Source organism: Ambystoma mexicanum, chromosome 13 (genome assembly GCF_040938575.1).
Source record: "Ambystoma mexicanum isolate Mex_15411 chromosome 13, UKY_AmexF1_1, whole genome shotgun sequence".
NCBI classification, from domain to species: Eukaryota; Metazoa; Chordata; class Amphibia; order Caudata; family Ambystomatidae; genus Ambystoma; species Ambystoma mexicanum.
In genome coordinates this window covers 343,621,357-343,647,231 of record NC_090938.1, presented here as the reverse complement: position 1 = coordinate 343,647,231, position 25,875 = coordinate 343,621,357, and the positions used below count along the sequence as shown (strand labels likewise).

The window sequence follows — 25,875 nt, the reverse complement described above, 5'->3', positions numbered from 1 at the left end:
TGTAGGGGGTCTATGAAGATTACCTGTAGTGGTAGGCAAGGTGCCTATAGTTATTCCTTACTCAATGGGGTAGCCGGCAGAGCAGTTAAGTCTTCACTTTCAGGAAGGGAGAGGAGGTTGTATAGTTTTGTAAACCTAAAGTACAAACTAAAGTGTTAAGAAAGATTTCACTTTTGGCAACTTTTCCTCCATATTCTGCGGACCCCCAAACCTTTTGCTTTTAAATCTGTCCTGACTTTCTACTGGGAAGAAAAGCATTCAGCTTCACTCCCCTGGCCTTTTGTATATTTTTTTATGGGGAAACGGATTAGTAGTACTGGGAATCTATGTTTCCCTTTTGTCTTTTAACCTTTTTGCTAACTTTTTGACAGTGCACACAGCATCTTACAATGCAGTGGGAATACTTTTATCCCCTAGTATTTTACACTTGGGGAGTTTGTTACTTTTATATGTGCCTAAGGATAAGCTGTTGGCAGCAAATCTATTTCTACCACTTTTGCATTATTTTTAGTGTGCACATTCGAGTTTACTGCATGTGGCTACCAAACGTGGCTAGTGCCCTAATGTTTGGCCCTCTTGCTGCCTTCATAGGTCAGGAAAGCCCATATAAAAGGTCATGCACCTGCGTGGGCAAGTTACTGCTTTTGCAGGCTAGTGATGTCTTAGTCCGTGTGTGGCTGAGGAAGTTGGTGGGACTGTCTGGTCCCACTCAACATCTGTGGTGCCAGAGGGGGTGGGCCATGAGTGAAACCTGACGTGACCACTGATGGCTGGTTTAATGGTGTAGATAGATACTTTCGGTGGGCATGGATTTGCTTACCACCAGGATTTAGGATAACATTCCTGCAGCCATTTCTTCAGATCAGTGTTCGAGCCCAGTATCCTGTGTATATGAGCAGCAGACTGAAGATCCATGGACTCCTCTTAAAGAGGCCTAGCATCCTGCTGGACCTATCTGATCTGGGAATGCCCCGAGCAGTGCTTCAACCCTTGGACTGGTGAGACCAACCAGTCTCGATGCATTCTCGAGGTTCCAGCCGTTCTGAGCCTTTGGAAGTTTCCCTTGACCACCAGGTACACTGACCAGCTCTCCAGTGCGCTACCTTAACAGAATCATCGCTGTTGCACATTCTTCGCCAGACCTTTGGTGGTCGCCAACTCGTGCCACAAGTCCCCTTTCTGCCAGGTTTCAGCTTCCCAACATCAAGGGATCCTGCTCTGGAAGGTCTTCAACCTCGACTGGAAAGACACCTGCTGTCGCCTGTGTGCAGTAGCCATCACTAACTCGCCTTCCCCTCTGGTGAAGTGTCCGAAGAGAGCTGCATCGGTGCCTTCTGCATTTCTTCTTCGCAAAGGTTTGCTCATGGAAGAATTCTTGCACCCAGAGCTCCTGGGCATCTTCTACTGGATCCAACGGCAGGAAAACCTACCTCGCGTGACCCCCCAGTCGACTAGTCATCTGGGAAAATCTGAGTCAGGGGGGGGGGGGGGGGGGGGGGGTGAAGTAATTTCAATGTATTCACCTCCCACCTGTTCTAAGAATTAACCTTGGTTATTCCATTCCACCTTTTTTTGATCATCCAATCCAAAAGCTGTATCTAAAAGATAGGAATATGATTTTACTGACCTGTAACACTGTTGAGATATTCGGGAACATTTTCCCAACCTACATCTGTTCCCTCTCCCCCAAGAAGCAGTTTTTTGACTTCTGGGCACAAGGGCCAATAACATCATAGGGATTGGACATATAAAGTTAAGTCATCATTCTTGTGAACTGGTTTCATTCTTCTGCATCACTACTTAGCTTCTTTTAGTTGTCCAAGTTATTGTATGCATTCCTAAAAACCTAAGGTGACTATTTATATGGTTCATAATTGAGTATTGTTATATTACTACAATCTTGATTATTTTTTCTAATGTGTTTTTGGGCCTATAAGTGTATGTTTGTACTGACCTGTCTAAATTGAATTACTGTGTGGACTCATTATGGATCCTAACCTCACTCACTGTCTCCTGAGGCTAAGCATTGGCCACTCTCCACACTTACCTTGATTTGGTTTAGCCAATGTGAGAAACCAAGGGGTATTCTCCCAGGTAGACCCCGAGAATCCTCTATTCAGGTGGCCTGGGAAGGGCTGTTGCTTTCGGATCCCAACCCTGGGGGTGGACAAGCAAGGGAGGATCACCTGGATAGGGGAGTCTGGGGTTGTGATCATGGAAATACCCCAGGTGGGACGCAGTATCCCAACAGGATAAAAGGAAAGGAGGAATGTCCCCGAAGCATTTATGGGATATGCAGGCCCCATTGTCCCCGATTCAAGAGAGGTGGGAATACAGTGTTAGAACAAAAGCAGGCAGGGGGTGGGTCAGAGAAAACAATAGGACTTTAAACCCAGCACCCATTTATCTCCCCACCTTTCAGACGCAAGGGGAGGCCGTCAAGATCTGTACTTTTATGGCAGGCGACCAGGAGTAGGAAACAACCTAACAAAAATGGAATCACCCCAGTGGTATAAAAACAGGGCTAGGGGACTCCTCTCTTTCCTCTGTCAGTCATCCTGTAAACTTTACACCCATAAATCATTTTCAATCTCGCCCCATCTCCATCCTCCCAGTTTCCAACAACTACTGAGACGAGGAGGAGGCAACTAAGATCAGTAATGATTACCCATAGGAATAACATGAGGAAAGTAAGGGAAACATACTTAAGAGAAAACTTCATTCCCACTAATGGAGTCAGGCAGAGTCAAGCATTTGTAAGTAACCATTCATACCTGACTCCACTTGACTGTGGGTTTTGCTATAAAATGTGTGACCTCAAAGTTGAATGGGTGACCTGGGGATGTTGGTTGGAATGTAGAAGCTGCAGCACAGGAAGCCTTGAAGGACCAGAGGAGAGCGCGATGCTGACCCGGTGTGGCTGGAGTGTTGCAGCGTGGCGAGGGATCCATGTCTACATGGAGCCGGACTAAGGGGAGCTGCTCTTTGTTGGCAGTGTCCAGGCGAGTGCTTGTTCCTCTGGGACGTTTGCCGGTCCCACAGAGTCTTAGGGGCAGGTGGTGAGACCCTGACCTCAGCCCAAAGATCCCAAAGAGCTGCCCGTCAGTGCTGCGCTGCCTGGGTGTATTAGAGAGAAACCCAGTGGCTGGGATTTGTAGTAAATTGAACTGTAAAACTTAATTGTCAAAAGAAGTAGGGCATTTTGGGATAGGTAGGGAAGAAACCCAACATATGCAAAACTAAGGCGATTGGGATTATCGAAGCCAAAAGACTGAAGGTCAAGTAGTAAGCAAAAGGAAAGTGTGTGCAAAATGAACAGTCAAAGAAGGTGCACGGATGCACAGGAAAATCAGAAACCGTGTGAAAGGGTGCAAAGGTGCACAAGTAAAAATAAAGAAAAGTGCAAGAAGAGCAGAGTGAAAGAGGTACAGAAAGTGGTGCCGGAAGCACCTGAAGATAAAAAGTACAAAGGAAAGCAAGAGTGAGAAATAAAGCGGGGGGCAAAGGATCAGAGTGATCACGTTTAGGAAAAGCCTGGTGTTTCCGAAAGCCTCCGATTCTACACCATCGGAGGATTGTATAAAAGAAAAGCTGTTTATAAAGGATAAGGCACATCATGACCAGCTGAGTTTGAGTTTCGAACTAGAGGGGCCTACGCTTGGGGAAGGGCACTCTGAGAAACCTAAAAGGAGCTGCGATATATTTTGTTTTCTGTTGAAAGCTGGGAGAGGCCTGAGCTTGGGGAAGAGAACCCTTAGAGGCCCACCTAAGCAATCAAAGTACATCGTGATCAAACTGACTGTTGAAAGCCGGAAGGAGCCAAGCTTAGGGAAAGAAGCACAAGGTACCAGAAGAAAGGTGTAAAGAATAAGGAGAGGGGATAGAAGTCAGAGTGGTCGCGACTGGGAGGAGCAAAGAGCCAGTCATTCTCCAAAGTCTGACACTAACCCAATGAAAGACAAGGCATATCCTCACTAAGTAAAATATAGTTTGGAATACCTGAGAGGCTTGAGACTTGCGGAAAGCAACCGTGAGAAGCCTACCGAAGAGGAACTTTTGTGTAGAACCATTTGAGAGCCCGAAGCTTGGGGGAGGGAAGGCGGAGTGATAAAAAGAACATTTGCAAAGGTCCTACAAGCACTCATGCTATCTAAACTCATTTTGTGTGCCTAAAATCACGCTAGGCCGGAAGGCCAACGAAAACCAACCCTGGTTTTCCTATTTTTAGTTGAATCACACCTTTTTGATTTTGAACAAAAACCCTTACACATTGTTGCATAGTGTGAGGGCAAGCATAGATTTAGACACAGACTTTAATTTGTACTTTTTAGACATAGATGGCCCTTAGAAGCATAATTTCAGGGAAACATCCCTTTAGCGGCATGGCCAGTTAGGTATTACACCACCCCATAAAAGGTTTTGAAATCTTAGTTTGAGTCTGTGTCTCCGTTGCCACCATGCCGGTATCACACTAACCTCGGAGATCATCTGTTCACTAACTAGGGTGGCCGCCAAAAATCTGTACACCAGGCCAGATTCTAGAAATCCATCTCAACAATAAGTGATTAGTGCTGGAACAGGCTCACACCAGTCAAACTCTTGTACGGTTCTTTAGGCTTCGGAACTAACAAGCAGTGTTGGTCCTGTTGCTAAAAACCTTCAGGCGTGCACTAGCATTTGGTTTTTCTGCACCTACAGCCAACAGAAATGACTAATCTACTGAAGGCTTAGACTGTTTTTTGTTTCTCGAAGCTACAAAATCCAGGAGATGCCACCAAGTCTGGGAATATAAAAAGTGATGGGCCAATGAAGAAACCTTTAAGAGACAGAAAGGAAGCTAGTTAGAGCTAACAGTGAAGTAAATGGTGCTCAGAACGTAGGCACGCTTTACCAGTACTTAACTTGAAGTTGGTGAAAGAAACGTGAGTGGGTACCAGAAACAGACACCACCAACCAGCTGTCCACGGAAAGACCCAAATATTGAAAAAAGAAAAAAAAAGTAAAATCGAAGGAATTTCCATGTGCAGAGCAAAGGAAAGAATATAGGCACGGCAGAACCTGTTGACAGTGAACAGAGCCTATTGCAGCACACAGCTTCATAGCTCCCCTTTTTTCATTTTTGCTGGTCAAAGATTCTTATGATACACTGTACAACCGGCAGGAATATCCCATGGGTACTGAGGAATGGATGCTGGAAGTACAAGTATGAATAGGTTCAGTCGAGTATGACATCCATTACTCACCATAATCTTATTTCTGGTGCTTGCATCTGCTTAGATAAACATGATGTGCATTGAGTCCGACATCTAGTGGTAATCGCAGAGTATTGCATGTTGTTTACCAAGAGAATGCGTGAGTGATTACAGAAGGATAAAGAATGTGCAAGAGATCTATACTCCTTCAAGAAGCAGGGAGGAAGGGTGGGTGCATCTAAGCTGATACAAGCACCATAAATACGATTACAGCGAGTAATGTAGGTCTTCTGATGCTTGCGAATCTGCTTAGAATCACATGCTGTGAATAGACTAGCAAGCAGTACCAGGAGCTGGTGGTGGGATGTTGGCAGGAACAGCGACAAACACTCTGAGAATCAGTCTTAGAATGTGTATTGAAGCAGAAATGTGGTGTAGAGGCCTGAATAGCATGTAGAGGAATATTTGAATGAAAGCTATAGTAGCTCCTGTGCCTCGAGTAGAATGAGCTTTAGGCGTACAAAGTTAGAACTCTTTGAACGAGAGTAACAAATCTGGATACATTTAACAATCCATTTTGATATTGCCGTTTTAAGAGACAGGACCACTCTCTACCAGTGACAATAGAGAAAGAATTGATCTCTCTTCAGAAGTGGTTTTGTTTTTATTGAAGTAGTACATCAATGCGCTCTTAAAGGAATGGTTTGGTCAAAATTTTTTATTGTCCCTACGGGTCGGCCATGTGTTTTTAAGCCTAAGTCGCTCCATTTTAGAAAAATTTCCTATGGACCTTACCCGAGTTTTCGTCCATTAAACGCATGCGAAAACAGGCACCAGGGATCTGGCATTTTGTGATAATCCCATCACTTGCCCCATCGCCCTGGCTGACCTGCTTTTGCGGCACTAAATCATATCGCCCGCCTCTGAGCCTGTCATCAGCAGACACGTACCGCCCATTTCACAACGCCAAAGCATGTCTCATGTCAACCATCGCTGCGCTTCAGCTAATGACCTGTCGCCATGGAAATGGCAAGACGCCTCTTTCCTCAATAAGTATAAACAGACCGTTTCACAACACATCAGCAGATTTTCGATTCCATTCCTCTCTCTGTGTTACTTTGAGTATTCTGTGGCTTGTTTTTGTGCTCTGGTCAACTACCTTCGCCGCTTGTAGCCCGTGTGAACACCTGTACCATTGCTACAAATTATTTTAGTTTGTTTACCACACAATGGCTACAATAATGCCCTACATGTACGAGCCCGAGTATACCGAGGAGGAACTACTTGAAAGGGAAACATGCGAAAACGATGGGGCTTCGGACTGCAGTTGGCAGGACGAATCAACGGATGAAGACACTGGACCTAGTCGCATGGACGGTGTTTCCACCTGGTGCACATGCAATCGGTGCGAGCTAATGCCAACCGAGGAGAACTGCTGCTGCTGTGAAAACTCGGGATGTGTGGCCTACATTTTGGAAGGCGAGCCACGACCGCAATGCATCACCGAGCTGCCAGACTTCAGGGCAACCTGCCTCACACGGTCCGTGTTGAGGAAAATGATGGTGCTTATGCACGAACTTCGCGCAACTGTTCGTCCTCGTAATCCGAGTAACGAGTAAGTATAATCTGCTTGTGATGCCACTACTATTTCATGGTCGTCTCCTATATCCAAAATTACATCTACATATCATTGTAACACATGAGTCGTTCAATAGTGTGCAGTGTCTAGATGGCATTTGTTCGAGCAGAATGTCATTAGTTACAAGAATTGTCATTGACAACAAACGTTTAATCAACTTATCTTGATTATTTAAAAACAGTTTGTATCATTTTTCAAAGGTGGTACCGGCTGGTGGCCTATCGTTCCTTTACATGGTAGCTTCACAGGAGGCTTGGACACCGCGTTCGAAGAGTAATGCCCGCCTGTGCCTTTCGTGCCATAAGAGAAACTTTCCCGAGTGACAGCGGTCAGTCAGGGGATTTTGCCTCGCTGTGCTGCAACCTGACCTGTACAATGTGTAAAGTTTTGTATTTTTGTGCCATCAAAAAAAGGAAAAAAAAAAAACACCAAATATATTTTAACGGTTGTTTCGATTTTTTTAAATGAATCAAGTGTGTCTCCATTCAGCACTCTTCCTGTGCCTTATCTGCACGCCCCAGGCCCATCCATCCCACCCCCCTCTATCAAAGGCGATTCGCGCCAGTGGATGCAGGCTGCCATGGGGGGCTGTCAGGGGCGCAAACGGCCAAGGTGCCAAACACCATATACACTACAAAAGGTATCCCACGCAAAGGGGCCATCGCTCACATGGCCTCCTCAGACCTTGTGTCCGGCCAGGACCACCCCCCCTCACGCTGGGCGGCCCCCGGCAAACCACATAATACCACAACATACACACGTCATTCATTCACAAACACACCCGCGTTTGTAATACTTTATAAAACACTTGATGTCTCATGAGAACATCTTTGTGCTTTGCAAGTCAACTCCTGAACGTGCTACCTGAGAACCACTGAGATCTATGCTAATCTGCTCGTCGTCGTGCTATCCATGAACTTCTGTGACCGCTTCGAGCAAACTCGTCAGTGTGCTACCTGTGGCCATCTACCTGTTCTCCTGCAACATACTGCTCGGCTTGCTGAATCCAACTGTTTGTTGGTCAAGGTAAGGCCATGTATCCTAGTCATATTTCGTTGATTCTTAAATTTCTATTTGCGAGTAGAGTACTCAATAGTGCTATGCTCATTGGTCTCATTGATATTGGCTTGTGTTTCCATTGTAATGCTATCAATAGATCTATTTGTTTTCATCTGTGTCAATTGTCATCAAATTGCATCCTTCGGGGGTCCAGTCTATAATGTAAGCATGTTTCCTTCTCGTGCAAGACAGATCATCAAAGGGACGAGTCACATGTTCAGAGTTTAGTCACATCATTTATACATTTCTGCAACTAATGCAAACACTAAGCCGCACATGATGAACTGGTATAGTTCCTGCGACCAAAACAAACCTTGCATTGAACATTGCATGGTTCATTTACTTGTATCACATTTTTATTCATCAAGATTGTATAATAATGTCAATATTTACTTTTCAGAATTTTCAACAATGCCTGCCTGTTCGATTAGCGGTTGCCCTTCAAAGACCCATGCTAAATCTGATTCGGATGCATGTATTCCCGAAAACTGTTGATCGAATAAGAGAACGGGTCAGACATTGCGGATATCCACTGGATGAGCTGAAAAGAGTCCAACAAGTCTTAGAGGACAAGAGGGGTGATCGATACCGCATCTGCAGCCGGCACTTTTCCTCGAACATGTACACAACATCTTGGGTAACAAAGAAGAATAAACCGCGAACGACACGAAAATTGCTCGCAAACGCTATTCCCACTATTCGTCCACATTCCGCCACTGGTGAGTCAAGTGTCCGGATTTAGCTTTAGGCCTTGTGGTAGTGTGTAGGTAGCCGAATGGATTCATTGATATTTCAGGTGTTGTGTCCCTTGTAATACATTCGACATTGATATGAGTGTATAGCTTTTTGAATAATCACATTTATCAATATATTCTTTTTCGATTTCATAACCAACAAACAAAATCTATATATGGGCACAGGGAACTGTGCGATATTGCGCATTTTCAATAGCATTACTCGCAAGTATTCTGTCTCCTTACATGGCAATTTTTAATATTGGCATTTCATCATCAATCAATAATTTACCTTTACAACTGCTTAACTATCCCTTGAATCTGAAGCAAGAACATTCTACATCCGTGACGTGCTCGCAGTGATCAACCACTTCTAGCGCGTATCAGATAATCTTACTTGGCTATTCCGCTACAGACTTGTTTTATGCATGTCAAGTAATATTTTTATTGTAGCGTGTAATTATTTTACCGAATGTTTGGTTAGTGCTTTCCAATTGATATACACCTTAGTTATCGTCCACTGGTGTTTGTTTTCAGTTATAATTAGTGTTATCCATAGTAATGCAAGTACTGTCTTTCAGGGAGATGCTGAAGCGTCCACCACATTGACAACATCCCTAGATGTTCTTCAGCAGCACAAGGTATGGATACTGACAGCTCCATCAAACAAGATCATCAGAGCTGGAATACTTGTCGTTTGATTATTCTACACAATGTTTCATTTGTGGTTAGCCATTGATATGTACCTGTGCGGACGACCCCAAGTGTGTGTGATGTTTTCAATATTGTAATCCTTACTAATGCAAGTACTATGTTTCAAACAGATGGAGCATCAACCTCTGTACTTGATGCGGAGCCTGACATCCAAGTAATTCCAGGGGAAGTGGAAGCGGGACCTTGCGTATACGAATCGGCGCAACAGCTTTAGGAAATGCGCACTACATTTACAACATCCCTACATATTCTTCGGCAGCACGAGGTATGGATATTGACGGCTCCATCGAGCGTCATCATATAACGTGATTCCATTTGCTATACTTTCTTCCCTATTAACGCAAGCACTGTGTTTCAGGGAGACGACGGAGCTTCCACTACAATAACATCCCATGTAGATGATGCAGATGTAAATAAATCGGAGAAATAAGTCGATGAAATCTGATCATATTTAGATATTCCTTGATTCTTCTAGACAATGCATCATTTGTGGTTATCTCTTTATCTGTACCTGTGCCGTCGACCCCAAGTGTATGTTATCTTTCCAATATTGAAAACCATACTAATGCAAGTACTGTGTTTCAGGGAGTTGCTGATGCCTCCTCTCCAATATAACCATTCATGGCAGTCCATGCGGAGCCAGAGGTATGGATACTGACAGTTCCATCGAACTAGATCATCAGAGCTCGAATACTTGTCGTTTGATTGTTCTACACAATGTTTAATTCGTGTTTAGCTATTGAGATGTACCTGTGTGTTCGTCCTCACGTGTGTTTTGTGTTTTCAATATTGTGATACATAGTAATGAAAGTACTATGTTTCAGGGAGTCGATGGAACGTCATTCCGTGCAGTCTATGCGGATCCAGAAAATATAGTCGTTGCAGCGCAAGAGGAAGGGAAGACATGCGGAAACGAATCGGTGCAACAGCGTGCAGATGTTGAAGTTCGAGTCAAGAAAGTTGCAAAGAAAAGAAACAAAAATAAGGTTAGTTACAAACAGTTCATAATTTTAGGAATTGTTTTCTGTTTTGGACTATAATGTTTTTTCCCTGTCAATTGTATAATACTTTATATTGTGTTTAAAATGAACATCCCTTTTCCAGGGCTAGGGGACTCCTCTCTTTCCTCTGTCAGTCATCCTGTAAACTTTACACCCATAAATCATTTTCAATCTCGCCCCATCTCCATCCTCCCAGTTTCCAACAACTACTGAGACGAGGAGGAGGCAACTAAGATCAGTAATGATTACCCATAGGAATAACATGAGGAAAGTAAGGGAAACATACTTAAGAGAAAACTTCATTCCCACTAATGGAGTCAGGCAGAGTCAAGCATTTGTAAGTAACCATTCATACCTGACTCCACTTGACTGTGGGTTTTGCTATAAAATGTGTGACCTCAAAGTTGAATGGGTGACCTGGGGATGTTGGTTGGAATGTAGAAGCTGCAGCACAGGAAGCCTTGAAGGACCAGAGGAGAGCGCGATGCTGACCCGGTGTGGCTGGAGTGTTGCAGCGTGGCGAGGGATCCATGTCTACATGGAGCCGGACTAAGGGGAGCTGCTCTTTGTTGGCAGTGTCCAGGCGAGTGCTTGTTCCTCTGGGACGTTTGCCGGTCCCACAGAGTCTTAGGGGCAGGTGGTGAGACCCTGACCTCAGCCCAAAGATCCCAAAGAGCTGCCCGTCAGTGCTGCGCTGCCTGGGTGTATTAGAGAGAAACCCAGTGGCTGGGATTTGTAGTAAATTGAACTGTAAAACTTAATTGTCAAAAGAAGTAGGGCATTTTGGGATAGGTAGGGAAGAAACCCAACATATGCAAAACTAAGGCGATTGGGATTATCGAAGCCAAAAGACTGAAGGTCAAGTAGTAAGCAAAAGGAAAGTGTGTGCAAAATGAACAGTCAAAGAAGGTGCACGGATGCACAGGAAAATCAGAAACCGTGTGAAAGGGTGCAAAGGTGCACAAGTAAAAATAAAGAAAAGTGCAAGAAGAGCAGAGTGAAAGAGGTACAGAAAGTGGTGCCGGAAGCACCTGAAGATAAAAAGTACAAAGGAAAGCAAGAGTGAGAAATAAAGCGGGGGGCAAAGGATCAGAGTGATCACGTTTAGGAAAAGCCTGGTGTTTCCGAAAGCCTCCGATTCTACACCATCGGAGGATTGTATAAAAGAAAAGCTGTTTATAAAGGATAAGGCACATCATGACCAGCTGAGTTTGAGTTTCGAACTAGAGGGGCCTACGCTTGGGGAAGGGCACTCTGAGAAACCTAAAAGGAGCTGCGATATATTTTGTTTTCTGTTGAAAGCTGGGAGAGGCCTGAGCTTGGGGAAGAGAACCCTTAGAGGCCCACCTAAGCAATCAAAGTACATCGTGATCAAACTGACTGTTGAAAGCCGGAAGGAGCCAAGCTTAGGGAAAGAAGCACAAGGTACCAGAAGAAAGGTGTAAAGAATAAGGAGAGGGGATAGAAGTCAGAGTGGTCGCGACTGGGAGGAGCAAAGAGCCAGTCATTCTCCAAAGTCTGACACTAACCCAATGAAAGACAAGGCATATCCTCACTAAGTAAAATATAGTTTGGAATACCTGAGAGGCTTGAGACTTGCGGAAAGCAACCGTGAGAAGCCTACCGAAGAGGAACTTTTGTGTAGAACCATTTGAGAGCCCGAAGCTTGGGGGAGGGAAGGCGGAGTGATAAAAAGAACATTTGCAAAGGTCCTACAAGCACTCATGCTATCTAAACTCATTTTGTGTGCCTAAAATCACGCTAGGCCGGAAGGCCAACGAAAACCAACCCTGGTTTTCCTATTTTTAGTTGAATCACACCTTTTTGATTTTGAACAAAAACCCTTACACATTGTTGCATAGTGTGAGGGCAAGCATAGATTTAGACACAGACTTTAATTTGTACTTTTTAGACATAGATGGCCCTTAGAAGCATAATTTCAGGGAAACATCCCTTTAGCGGCATGGCCAGTTAGGTATTACACCACCCCATAAAAGGTTTTGAAATCTTAGTTTGAGTCTGTGTCTCCGTTGCCACCATGCCGGTATCACACTAACCTCGGAGATCATCTGTTCACTAACTAGGGTGGCCGCCAAAAATCTGTACACCAGGCCAGATTCTAGAAATCCATCTCAACAATAAGTGATTAGTGCTGGAACAGGCTCACACCAGTCAAACTCTTGTACGGTTCTTTAGGCTTCGGAACTAACAAGCAGTGTTGGTCCTGTTGCTAAAAACCTTCAGGCGTGCACTAGCATTTGGTTTTTCTGCACCTACAGCCAACAGAAATGACTAATCTACTGAAGGCTTAGACTGTTTTTTGTTTCTCGAAGCTACAAAATCCAGGAGATGCCACCAAGTCTGGGAATATAAAAAGTGATGGGCCAATGAAGAAACCTTTAAGAGACAGAAAGGAAGCTAGTTAGAGCTAACAGTGAAGTAAATGGTGCTCAGAACGTAGGCACGCTTTACCAGTACTTAACTTGAAGTTGGTGAAAGAAACGTGAGTGGGTACCAGAAACAGACACCACCAACCAGCTGTCCACGGAAAGACCCAAATATTGAAAAAAGAAAAAAAAAGTAAAATCGAAGGAATTTCCATGTGCAGAGCAAAGGAAAGAATATAGGCACGGCAGAACCTGTTGACAGTGAACAGAGCCTATTGCAGCACACAGCTTCATAGCTCCCCTTTTTTCATTTTTGCTGGTCAAAGATTCTTATGATACACTGTACAACCGGCAGGAATATCCCATGGGTACTGAGGAATGGATGCTGGAAGTACAAGTATGAATAGGTTCAGTCGAGTATGACATCCATTACTCACCATAATCTTATTTCTGGTGCTTGCATCTGCTTAGATAAACATGATGTGCATTGAGTCCGACATCTAGTGGTAATCGCAGAGTATTGCATGTTGTTTACCAAGAGAATGCGTGAGTGATTACAGAAGGATAAAGAATGTGCAAGAGATCTATACTCCTTCAAGAAGCAGGGAGGAAGGGTGGGTGCATCTAAGCTGATACAAGCACCATAAATACGATTACAGCGAGTAATGTAGGTCTTCTGATGCTTGCGAATCTGCTTAGAATCACATGCTGTGAATAGACTAGCAAGCAGTACCAGGAGCTGGTGGTGGGATGTTGGCAGGAACAGCGACAAACACTCTGAGAATCAGTCTTAGAATGTGTATTGAAGCAGAAATGTGGTGTAGAGGCCTGAATAGCATGTAGAGGAATATTTGAATGAAAGCTATAGTAGCTCCTGTGCCTCGAGTAGAATGAGCTTTAGGCGTACAAAGTTAGAACTCTTTGAACGAGAGTAACAAATCTGGATACATTTAACAATCCATTTTGATATTGCCGTTTTAAGAGACAGGACCACTCTCTACCAGTGACAATAGAGAAAGAATTGATCTCTCTTCAGAAGTGGTTTTGTTTTTATTGAAGTAGTACATCAATGCGCTCTTAAAGGAATGGTTTGGTCAAAATTTTTTATTGTCCCTACGGGTCGGCCATGTGTTTTTAAGCCTAAGTCGCTCCATTTTAGAAAAATTTCCTATGGACCTTACCCGAGTTTTCGTCCATTAAACGCATGCGAAAACAGGCACCAGGGATCTGGCATTTTGTGATAATCCCATCACTTGCCCCATCGCCCTGGCTGACCTGCTTTTGCGGCACTAAATCATATCGCCCGCCTCTGAGCCTGTCATCAGCAGACACGTACCGCCCATTTCACAACGCCAAAGCATGTCTCATGTCAACCATCGCTGCGCTTCAGCTAATGACCTGTCGCCATGGAAATGGCAAGACGCCTCTTTCCTCAATAAGTATAAACAGACCGTTTCACAACACATCAGCAGATTTTCGATTCCATTCCTCTCTCTGTGTTACTTTGAGTATTCTGTGGCTTGTTTTTGTGCTCTGGTCAACTACCTTCGCCGCTTGTAGCCCGTGTGAACACCTGTACCATTGCTACAAATTATTTTAGTTTGTTTACCACACAATGGCTACAATAATGCCCTACATGTACGAGCCCGAGTATACCGAGGAGGAACTACTTGAAAGGGAAACATGCGAAAACGATGGGGCTTCGGACTGCAGTTGGCAGGACGAATCAACGGATGAAGACACTGGACCTAGTCGCATGGACGGTGTTTCCACCTGGTGCACATGCAATCGGTGCGAGCTAATGCCAACCGAGGAGAACTGCTGCTGCTGTGAAAACTCGGGATGTGTGGCCTACATTTTGGAAGGCGAGCCACGACCGCAATGCATCACCGAGCTGCCAGACTTCAGGGCAACCTGCCTCACACGGTCCGTGTTGAGGAAAATGATGGTGCTTATGCACGAACTTCGCGCAACTGTTCGTCCTCGTAATCCGAGTAACGAGTAAGTATAATCTGCTTGTGATGCCACTACTATTTCATGGTCGTCTCCTATATCCAAAATTACATCTACATATCATTGTAACACATGAGTCGTTCAATAGTGTGCAGTGTCTAGATGGCATTTGTTCGAGCAGAATGTCATTAGTTACAAGAATTGTCATTGACAACAAACGTTTAATCAACTTATCTTGATTATTTAAAAACAGTTTGTATCATTTTTCAAAGGTGGTACCGGCTGGTGGCCTATCGTTCCTTTACATGGTAGCTTCACAGGAGGCTTGGACACCGCGTTCGAAGAGTAATGCCCGCCTGTGCCTTTCGTGCCATAAGAGAAACTTTCCCGAGTGACAGCGGTCAGTCAGGGGATTTTGCCTCGCTGTGCTGCAACCTGACCTGTACAATGTGTAAAGTTTTGTATTTTTGTGCCATCAAAAAAAGGAAAAAAAAAAAACACCAAATATATTTTAACGGTTGTTTCGATTTTTTTAAATGAATCAAGTGTGTCTCCATTCAGCACTCTTCCTGTGCCTTATCTGCACGCCCCAGGCCCATCCATCCCACCCCCCTCTATCAAAGGCGATTCGCGCCAGTGGATGCAGGCTGCCATGGGGGGCTGTCAGGGGCGCAAACGGCCAAGGTGCCAAACACCATATACACTACAAAAGGTATCCCACGCAAAGGGGCCATCGCTCACATGGCCTCCTCAGACCTTGTGTCCGGCCAGGACCACCCCCCCTCACGCTGGGCGGCCCCCGGCAAACCACATAATACCACAACATACACACGTCATTCATTCACAAACACACCCGCGTTTGTAATACTTTATAAAACACTTGATGTCTCATGAGAACATCTTTGTGCTTTGCAAGTCAACTCCTGAACGTGCTACCTGAGAACCACTGAGATCTATGCTAATCTGCTCGTCGTCGTGCTATCCATGAACTTCTGTGACCGCTTCGAGCAAACTCGTCAGTGTGCTACCTGTGGCCATCTACCTGTTCTCCTGCAACATACTGCTCGGCTTGCTGAATCCAACTGTTTGTTGGTCAAGGTAAGGCCATGTATCCTAGTCATATTTCGTTGATTCTTAAATTTCTATTTGCGAGTAGAGTACTCAATAGTGCTATGCTCATTGGTCTCATTGATATTGGCTTGTGTTTCCATTGTAATGCTATCAATAGATCTATTTGTTTTCATCTGTGTCAATTGTCATCAAATTGCATCCTTCGGGGGTCCAGTCTATAATGTAAGCATGTTTCCTTCTCGTGCAAGACAGATCATCAAAGGGACGAGTCACATGTTCAGAGTTTAGTCACATCATTTATACATTTCTGCAACTAATGCAAACACTAAGCCGCACATGATGAACTGGTATAGTTCCTGCGACCAAAACAAACCTTGCATTGAACATTGCATGGTTCATTTACTTGTATCACATTTTTATTCATCAAGATTGTATAATAATGTCAATATTTACTTTTCAGAATTTTCAACAATGCCTGCCTGTTCGATTAGCGGTTGCCCTTCAAAGACCCATGCTAAATCTGATTCGGATGCATGTATTCCCGAAAACTGTTGATCGAATAAGAGAACGGGTCAGACATTGCGGATATCCACTGGATGAGCTGAAAAGAGTCCAACAAGTCTTAGAGGACAAGAGGGGTGATCGATACCGCATCTGCAGCCGGCACTTTTCCTCGAACATGTACACAACATCTTGGGTAACAAAGAAGAATAAACCGCGAACGACACGAAAATTGCTCGCAAACGCTATTCCCACTATTCGTCCACATTCCGCCACTGGTGAGTCAAGTGTCCGGATTTAGCTTTAGGCCTTGTGGTAGTGTGTAGGTAGCCGAATGGATTCATTGATATTTCAGGTGTTGTGTCCCTTGTAATACATTCGACATTGATATGAGTGTATAGCTTTTTGAATAATCACATTTATCAATATATTCTTTTTCGATTTCATAACCAACAAACAAAATCTATATATGGGCACAGGGAACTGTGCGATATTGCGCATTTTCAATAGCATTACTCGCAAGTATTCTGTCTCCTTACATGGCAATTTTTAATATTGGCATTTCATCATCAATCAATAATTTACCTTTACAACTGCTTAACTATCCCTTGAATCTGAAGCAAGAACATTCTACATCCGTGACGTGCTCGCAGTGATCAACCACTTCTAGCGCGTATCAGATAATCTTACTTGGCTATTCCGCTACAGACTTGTTTTATGCATGTCAAGTAATATTTTTATTGTAGCGTGTAATTATTTTACCGAATGTTTGGTTAGTGCTTTCCAATTGATATACACCTTAGTTATCGTCCACTGGTGTTTGTTTTCAGTTATAATTAGTGTTATCCATAGTAATGCAAGTACTGTCTTTCAGGGAGATGCTGAAGCGTCCACCACATTGACAACATCCCTAGATGTTCTTCAGCAGCACAAGGTATGGATACTGACAGCTCCATCAAACAAGATCATCAGAGCTGGAATACTTGTCGTTTGATTATTCTACACAATGTTTCATTTGTGGTTAGCCATTGATATGTACCTGTGCGGACGACCCCAAGTGTGTGTGATGTTTTCAATATTGTAATCCTTACTAATGCAAGTACTATGTTTCAAACAGATGGAGCATCAACCTCTGTACTTGATGCGGAGCCTGACATCCAAGTAATTCCAGGGGAAGTGGAAGCGGGACCTTGCGTATACGAATCGGCGCAACAGCTTTAGGAAATGCGCACTACATTTACAACATCCCTACATATTCTTCGGCAGCACGAGGTATGGATATTGACGGCTCCATCGAGCGTCATCATATAACGTGATTCCATTTGCTATACTTTCTTCCCTATTAACGCAAGCACTGTGTTTCAGGGAGACGACGGAGCTTCCACTACAATAACATCCCATGTAGATGATGCAGATGTAAATAAATCGGAGAAATAAGTCGATGAAATCTGATCATATTTAGATATTCCTTGATTCTTCTAGACAATGCATCATTTGTGGTTATCTCTTTATATGTACCTGTGCCGTCGACCCCAAGTGTATGTTATCTTTCCAATATTGAAAACCATACTAATGCAAGTACTGTGTTTCAGGGAGTTGCTGATGCCTCCTCTCCAATATAACCATTCATGGCAGTCCATGCGGAGCCAGAGGTATGGATACTGACAGTTCCATCGAACTAGATCATCAGAGCTCGAATACTTGTCGTTTGATTGTTCTACACAATGTTTAATTCGTGTTTAGCTATTGAGATGTACCTGTGTGTTCGTCCTCACGTGTGTTTTGTGTTTTCAATATTGTGATACATAGTAATGAAAGTACTATGTTTCAGGGAGTCGATGGAACGTCATTCCGTGCAGTCTATGCGGATCCAGAAAATATAGTCGTTGCAGCGCAAGAGGAAGGGAAGACATGCGGAAACGAATCGGTGCAACAGCGTGCAGATGTTGAAGTTCGAGTCAAGAAAGTTGCAAAGAAAAGAAACAAAAATAAGGTTAGTTACAAACAGTTCATAATTTTAGGAATTGTTTTCTGTTTTGGACTATAATGTTTTTTCCCTGTCAATTGTATAATACTTTATATTGTGTTTAAAATGAACATCCCTTTTCCAATCTGTCCTCTAGTTAGCAGTGGGTGCACGAACTATACATACACAGACAGTGAATCAAATGAGAGATGTTGCTTGCCAGACCATTTACACTATGGAGGAACTATTAATTCAGACGCTGCGTGTTGAGACTCGAGATGCTCATGTCCAATGGCCAGAACATGAATTGAATGTGTCCGGAGAATCCAGTAAAGTTTTATTGGACCATTGCTACAGTTTGACCGCACCACCAAAAGAAGATGATACTGAATGTATTGAAGATTGCTCTGAAGTAGTCGCAGATCAATTCACACAATCTACACCCGCCAAAAAAATGCCACCCAAAAAGCTGTCGACATTGTGTTCTCCCATCAATGCTGAAGTAACAGATGTTGAAATGACAGAACGAACCAGCAGCAGCACCCAACGATGCATCAGAACTTCATATCAGCAATATTTCTTTCAAATTTGTTGATATGTCCTCAACAGCACAGTCCGAAATAACTTTCACGCCGGATGACAGTCTAATGAAAGAGGGCAAATACATAGTATTCGACAGCTGTTTGATGGATATTATAAGTATGCTGAAATGTGGGCATTCAGTTGGAGGGGAAGTATGTGGGGAGCCATTGATTCATGTGACTCGTCAAATACAAGGCAGTAACGTCAAAATACATGCCGCCTGTAGATTAAATCATGCGTTCTCATGGTCTGCACAACCGATGCTGGGGAAGCTGCCAGCAGGCAATCTACTGTGTGCAGCTGCCTCACTTTTTAGTGGGTCCAGTTTTAGAAAGTTAGAGTCTTTCTTTCAGTTTGTGGGACTCCATTTCATTTCTAAAACGCAGTACTACAAATACCAACATGATTATCTGTTTCCGGCCATAAGTGATGCTTGGAAAATTGAACAATTTTCAACAAGTACATTCGAAGAGAAACTATTCAGGCTAGCCGGCAATGGACAGTGCAACATCCCTGGATTTTCTGCCAAGTAGTGCACCTACCACTTTCAGGACATGGATAGTAAGAAAATTGTGAGTTTGGTAGTCGTGCAGGTGTCCCAATGTAAATCCTCAGTGGCCATGGAGAAACTAGGATTTATAAAATCATTGCAATATCTACAATCAAGGGGAATGCACATCAACCTCATAGCCACGGACAGACACGTTTCAATTGCCAAGACAATGAGAGAGCAGTTCCCACATATTAAACATCAATTTGACGTATGGCATCTTGCTAAATCAATCAATAAGAAAATCTCGGCTGCATGGGGAAAAAAAAAAGGTTTTGAAAGTATTTCACAGTGGTCCCAGTCCATCAGCAACCATCTTTTGGTGGAGCTCCAAAACTTGTGAAGGGTCAGTGGAAATCCTACTTGAAAAATGGCGGTCACTGATGCACCACTGTACCAACGTTCACTGCTGGACAGAAAACCACATTTCCACCAACGTGAACATGGCCCTTTGTCCACAGAGGAGGCACGGTAGAAGAAGTGGTTGATTGCATCTTCACCTACACACAGAGCCATTGAGAAGATTGTTTTCGATAAAACTCTATCAAGAGATTTGAGGGGACTGACAGAATTCTATCACACAGGAGAATTAGAGGTGTTCCACAGTATGTGCCTAAAGTACAGGCCAAAGCGATTGCATTTCGGCATACAGGGCATGAAACATAGGACTCTACTAGCAGTCTTGGCCCATAATGAGAATGTGGGCCGTGAACAGTCTAGGATTACGGGAAATGTAGGGATGCCTCGCTACAATGCGACCTTTGGAAAAAGAATTAAGAAATCAGGGGCGAAACCAGTATATGAGGAAATGGAGTTCGACTTTGTTAAAGGCCTTATTGTTAGTGTACTAGAGAAGCAGAGATATGGAATTTGAGCGTTTCTGTGCAGAGCACTGATGCATTGCCACCAAACATTGCCACTGTGCCATGTCCACCCAAAGCAGAGCTCGTTGAGAAGTTCAAATCCCGGTTTAAATAAATCATTGTAATCTGATTGTCTTTTTGAAAATAACGTTATTGTACAGTGTGCATACAAAGTGTGCTAACCCTAAACCCTCCATTCACCATCCTGGGTGGCGAACAACATGGGTGTCATCTTTGACTTCTGGTAAAAAAAATTAGTTTGTGTGTTTCCCTCGATTTATTTAGTTAGTTTTCGTATTGCTTTTAGAGCCGAACATACTCCATTGCACTATCCTCGCAAGCAAATAGTTTCAGCTCGCCCGTAATAAATAAAATGAATAATAGTAATAAAGATCGGCTGGTGAGACCAATTTCAATTTTTATGTTTTCTAAACAGGTACATCCTACCGTACTGCCACTGCCACCTATTCCAGACCCCGGCAGACAGATTTTTCAACCGCCAGCTGCAGCTTCTTGTAAACAACTGCACAACGTTGATCATTTTATGGGACGATCGCCAAGGGGCCATATGCCCTTACGCAGTACTAGTGGCAAGAAGCAACATATCGACCTTTACGGTGGCCTAGTGCCTAGTTGATGGAACAGCCTTGCGGTTCACCGTGCGTCCAAAGTGCTTCTTTTAACAAAAAAAACCACCCTGTGTACCATAAAGGAACAGCGCGTGACTATCGATAAACTTTTCGGGATTTGCGGATCGAGAGAAAAGAAAAAAAATTCCATTCTGATTTAATATGCCAATTGCTGAATATTCTCTAAACATTTAATGTCAAATAAATGTACTTTACCAAATGTACCATATTGCTGTTTGATTTTAAAGTACAGTTTCATATTCCGAATTGTGGCACGCTGTGTTGTGAGTTGATCTGTGTTGTTTTCCAGGTTCTGTGTGAAGTCGCGTACAAGACGACTGGGCGCGTTTGCCTACGCAGCACAGTATCGTCACGGAGAGAGGCGGGGAATATGAATGTTTTGATAATGTCAGGCTCAGGGGCGGGGGATATGATTTAGTGCCGCAAAAGGAGGTCAGCCAGGGCAATGGGGCAAGTGATAGGATTATCAAAAAATGGCAGCGCCCTGGTGCCTGTTTTTGCGTGCGTTTATTGGGTGAAAACTCGGGTAAGGTCCATAGGAAATTTTTCTAAAATCGACCGACTTAGGCTTAAAAACACATGGCCGACCCGTAGGGACAATAAAACATTTTGACCAAACCATTCCTTTAACATCTAGTGTTTGGAGAGGTCTTTCAGCTGAATTAGTTGGATTTTGAAAGAAAGATGCAAGTTCTATGGAGTGGTTTATATGGAATTTAGAGATGCATTTAGGTGCAAAGCGTGGATGTGTGCGCAATACCATGTTGTTCTTAAGAATAGTAACAAATGGGTCTTGAACTGAGAGAGCTTGCAGTTCACTTACCCTCCTAATGGAAGTAATAGCCACCAGAAAAGCAGTCTTATAGGTGAGAACCCCAAGGCTAGCTTTGTGCAATGGTTCAAAAGGAGAACCCATACATTTATTAAGGACATTCAAGTCCATGCGGGAATTGGATTAGAAATCGGTGGTTGAATTTACCCTTTCCATAAAAGCCTTGATTACAGGGATTTTCCACAGGGAAACCTTGCTCTGAGAAGTGTAAGCAGAGAGGGAAGCAAGGTGGACCTTTAGCAAGTTAAAAGGTAGTCCAGAGTCTAAGAGATGCGTTAGGTAAAGGACTGTGTGTGGGTGAACAGTCAATTGGGTAGTTACGAGTACCACACCAAATGACAAATCGTTTCCATTTATTGAAGTAACAGTGTTTGGTTTATGTGCCTCTTTAAAAAGGTCAATACATTTGAGGCAGCTGAAGATGTCCAAACTATGACCTCAGGAACCAAGCTACTAAGTTGACAGTTTGAGGGCACGGGTGCAGTGTTGTCCCTTGATCTTTGGATAGCATGTTGTAGGGGCAAGGTAGTTTCACTAGAGGGCAAAGTGACATTTTCACAGATGCGAGAACCACGGCTGATGAGCCCACATTGGTTAGTATTAGGATCTGTGTAACTTTTTCCAGGTGCATCTTTTGTTGAGGAAAGGAGCAGGGGGAAAAGCATAAGCAAATCTCCCTGACCATTTGATCCAGATGCCCTACCGCTTGGACATTTCTGGGGGATACCTGCAGGCGTAGTCTGGGCATTGTGGATTCTCTAGTGTTGCAAAGAGGTTGAAGTCTGGATGCCCCCATTCTGCAAAGACATGCAAAATGTGTTTGTGTAAACGCCACTCTTGTTCTACAGGTAGTTGAACGCTTCTGCGGCGCACGTCTGCAAGAAGATTGTGTTCCTCTGTCACGTGATGTGAAAGGAACAACATATGTTTGAGTGCCCACTTCCAAATGCTTTGTGCCAGTTTGGACAGCCCTGTAGAGTGTGTTCGTCCCTGCCCGTTTATGTAAAACATGGCTGTGGTGCTGTCTAAGACAGAAATTGCTTTCTCCTGCAGTAGTTGTTGAAAAACCTTTAGGGCTTTGAATACAGCTAGAAGCTCTAAGAGGTTGATATGTTTGCTTGCCACGGATTGTGTCCACGTGCCGTGCGCTGTCTGGTATTGAAGGTGCGCTCCCTTACCTGACATGGATGAGTCTGTGGTGAGCATGGCTTTTCTTGCAGGGGTGGTGAACGATGTCCCTTTCACAAGGTTTTCCCTTATACACCACTGCAGTGATAATACGAGGGCTTTCGAGACAATCACTAGATTGTCCCTCTGACCGCTTGCTTGACACCATTGGTTCGACAGCTACTCTTGCATTGGATGCATGCACAGACTAGCATGTGGCACCAGAAAAAAGCAGGAAGCCTTAATTCCTATGAGCCCCATGGCTTTCTGTACGGTTATAGGAAAACTGGATACATATTGAGGGATTTTGAACAACATGTTTTGGACCCTCTCGGAGGGGTGGTCAATGCCATCTTCCCTCCGAACCAGAGCTGTCAGAAATTGTTTTACTTGGCTGGGGACAAGGCTTGAATTTGTTCTCGTTGATAGATAACCCCAGTTTTGAGAGTAGGCCTACAGTCTTTTGGGTGTTCTCCAGACAGAGCAAAAACAAAGGTGATGGCTGGAAGGTTTAGAAAGAATCTTAACCACTGGCATTGCTCTGGGCAACCCTACAGACCATTGTTTTTCAGCCTGCCAAGCCATTACAGAAGGGGAAAGACGATATGCAAATCAGGCTAGGGCGAAGCCTGATTTGCATATGGTTTTTCCCTTCTGTAATGGCTTGGCAGGCTGAAAAACAATGGTCTGGAGGGTTGCCCAGAGCTATGCCCGTGGTTATGAATTATTCAAAACCTTCCAGCCATCACATTTTCATTTTGCTAAAGTGACCCAGAGTGGGACGGGTATGCCCAGATGGGGTCCCGAGTCTGCTGGGCCTAGTGACCCAAGCTACTCCTCACTGATGACACCCAACAAGGCTGAAACATGTCTGGAGATGCTTGTGGTCTTGTGCAGAAGGGATTTGACCAAGCAGTTAGGGCTGGACCGTCCCTTTTGGGGTAGGACTAAGCCTGATTTGCATATTGTTTTTCCCCCCTTCTGTAATGGCTTGGCAGGCTGAAAAACGATGGTCTGGAGGGTTGCCCAGAGCTGTACCCATTGTTATGATTTATTCAAAACCTTCCAGACATCACCTTTTCGTTTTGCTGTTCTCCAGACAGGCCGGATGTGTGTCTCCTGTTATTAGCCAGTCGTCTAGATAATGGTACACTGGAACAGAATGTCTGTGTAAGTGATCTGCTGCCACTGCCAGAACTATGGTAAAAACCCTTGGAACTGAGCCAATGCTGAAGTGGAGGACGTTGAATTGATACCGAGTGTCCCCTATTTTGAACCTTTGGTATTTTCCTTTGCGCTGGCAACATTGAAATATGAAAGCATGCATCTTTCATATCTAAGGTTGCCATGTAATCCCGAACTTGAGCAGTGGAATTACCTCCTGCCAAGTTGTCATACTCGGAAGGGAGGATAGCTCAGGGGCAATGCATTTGTCTTGGAAGCAAGACAACACATAGCAACACAGGTTCAAATTCCGGTCTCGCGCTTAGAAACTGGTCTCCGGTATTATGTGCGTTATAAAAGAACCATAATAATTATAAACTCTGAGGCTTGACATACTTGTTTGCAGGATGCAGATCTAACACAGGGCGCAAGGCCAGATCCTTTTTGATACAAGGAAGCATAGTGAATTGAAAGGACATGCAGGTGTTGAAGACCCGGTGCTGCAGATACGGTTTGTTGGATATCTGGTTTAATGACTTTAGTTTCAAGGTCTTTTTCACTTTCTCGAGGGCTTTGTTAACTGCCTTTCCAAACAAAGCAGATGCCTCTATTGGTTTGTTAATAAGAGAAGCCTGTGCCTCAGGTTTGAACCCAGAGTTCCGTAGCCATGGCTGGCGCTTCAGTACAGTTCCTTAAGCCAAGACCCGGCCAGCTGTCTCAGCGCAGTCATCCAAAGTGTTCCTTTAAAATATTTTGGGTGACCTGCCTACCCTCCTGAACAATAATGAGCAGCTTCGACTTGGCTGGCTCACAAACACTTTCCAGGCCTTCTTGTAAAAGAACCCATTCAACGCCACTAAAACTGGCAAGCAAAGTAGTGTTTCCAATAAGGGTAAGTATAGGCTGCTGAAGTTGTGATTCCTTTGCGTAAGGCATACAATTTCTTACATTCTTTGTTGGGAGTTGCTTCAGCTGAAGACAAAAGAACTCCTGCACGCTTCCTGGTTGTAGTAACCACGATCAGGAACACCGTGTCCGTGAATGTATAGGGGATCTGAGGTAGCAGCTGAGTGAAGCACAGGAATGGATTTACTCACTGGCTTCTCCTCTTTAAGGACATCTTCCACAAAGTCTGGGTCAGATACAGCCCCATGAGCGGATCTTAAAATGCTCTGATGCTTTTTACAGAATATTATTTAACACCAGCTGATCATCAATAGGGGAGGAGTCTCGAGGCTGCACAACACGTGTAGAGTATGCAGAAATATGGTCCATCTCTGCCTCATGAGTTTGGGGTGGGTGGGGTTTGTAGGCCAAGGCACCGGGTCATCTGTCATCAAGCCATATGTCTGGGTCCTGGGTAGTAGGATCCTGGGTGTCGTCTCCCTGGCCTGGGACATAACATAAATCCTCATCTTGATCATAAAGAAAAATATCCCCTAAAGTAGCAGTATGTTTGGATACAGGAGAGGTATTTTGAAAAACGGGGCTGAAGGCTAGGTGAGTTTAACGGCCTAGTGACCTCATCTAAGGGAGGAGATCTTTATTTCTGTATTCGGAGTTTCATGGAGTGGAAAAACGACCTCCTCTTGGATAGGACTTTTGTGACCCTGTAAAGACTGAGAAAGTGTTTGAGGCTTGAACATACCCTTGAGATAAAACTGGAGAAGCCCAGGTCCCAGTACTATGGGAGTCCGTTTGTATGGTGTTTTAGACAATTCCTCGCTTAATTTAGGATGAATTTTAATTGTTGACGTGCTTTCGGACGCGTCTGAAATGGCTGCCAAAGCTTTAGGAAGAGCAACATCAGCAGTCAAAGACTTCGAAGCATGTGCTACATGTGGGAGCGC

The 25,875-nt window shown here is 44.0% G+C and overlaps 1 protein-coding gene across 1 annotated transcript in view; it reads right to left on the bottom strand.

Annotated features, from left to right (window-relative positions):
* The window catches only part of PRMT5 (protein arginine methyltransferase 5), a 630,581-nt gene that overhangs the window by 15,979 nt on the left and 588,727 nt on the right, over nucleotides 1-25,875 (bottom strand). The window lies entirely within an intron of this gene.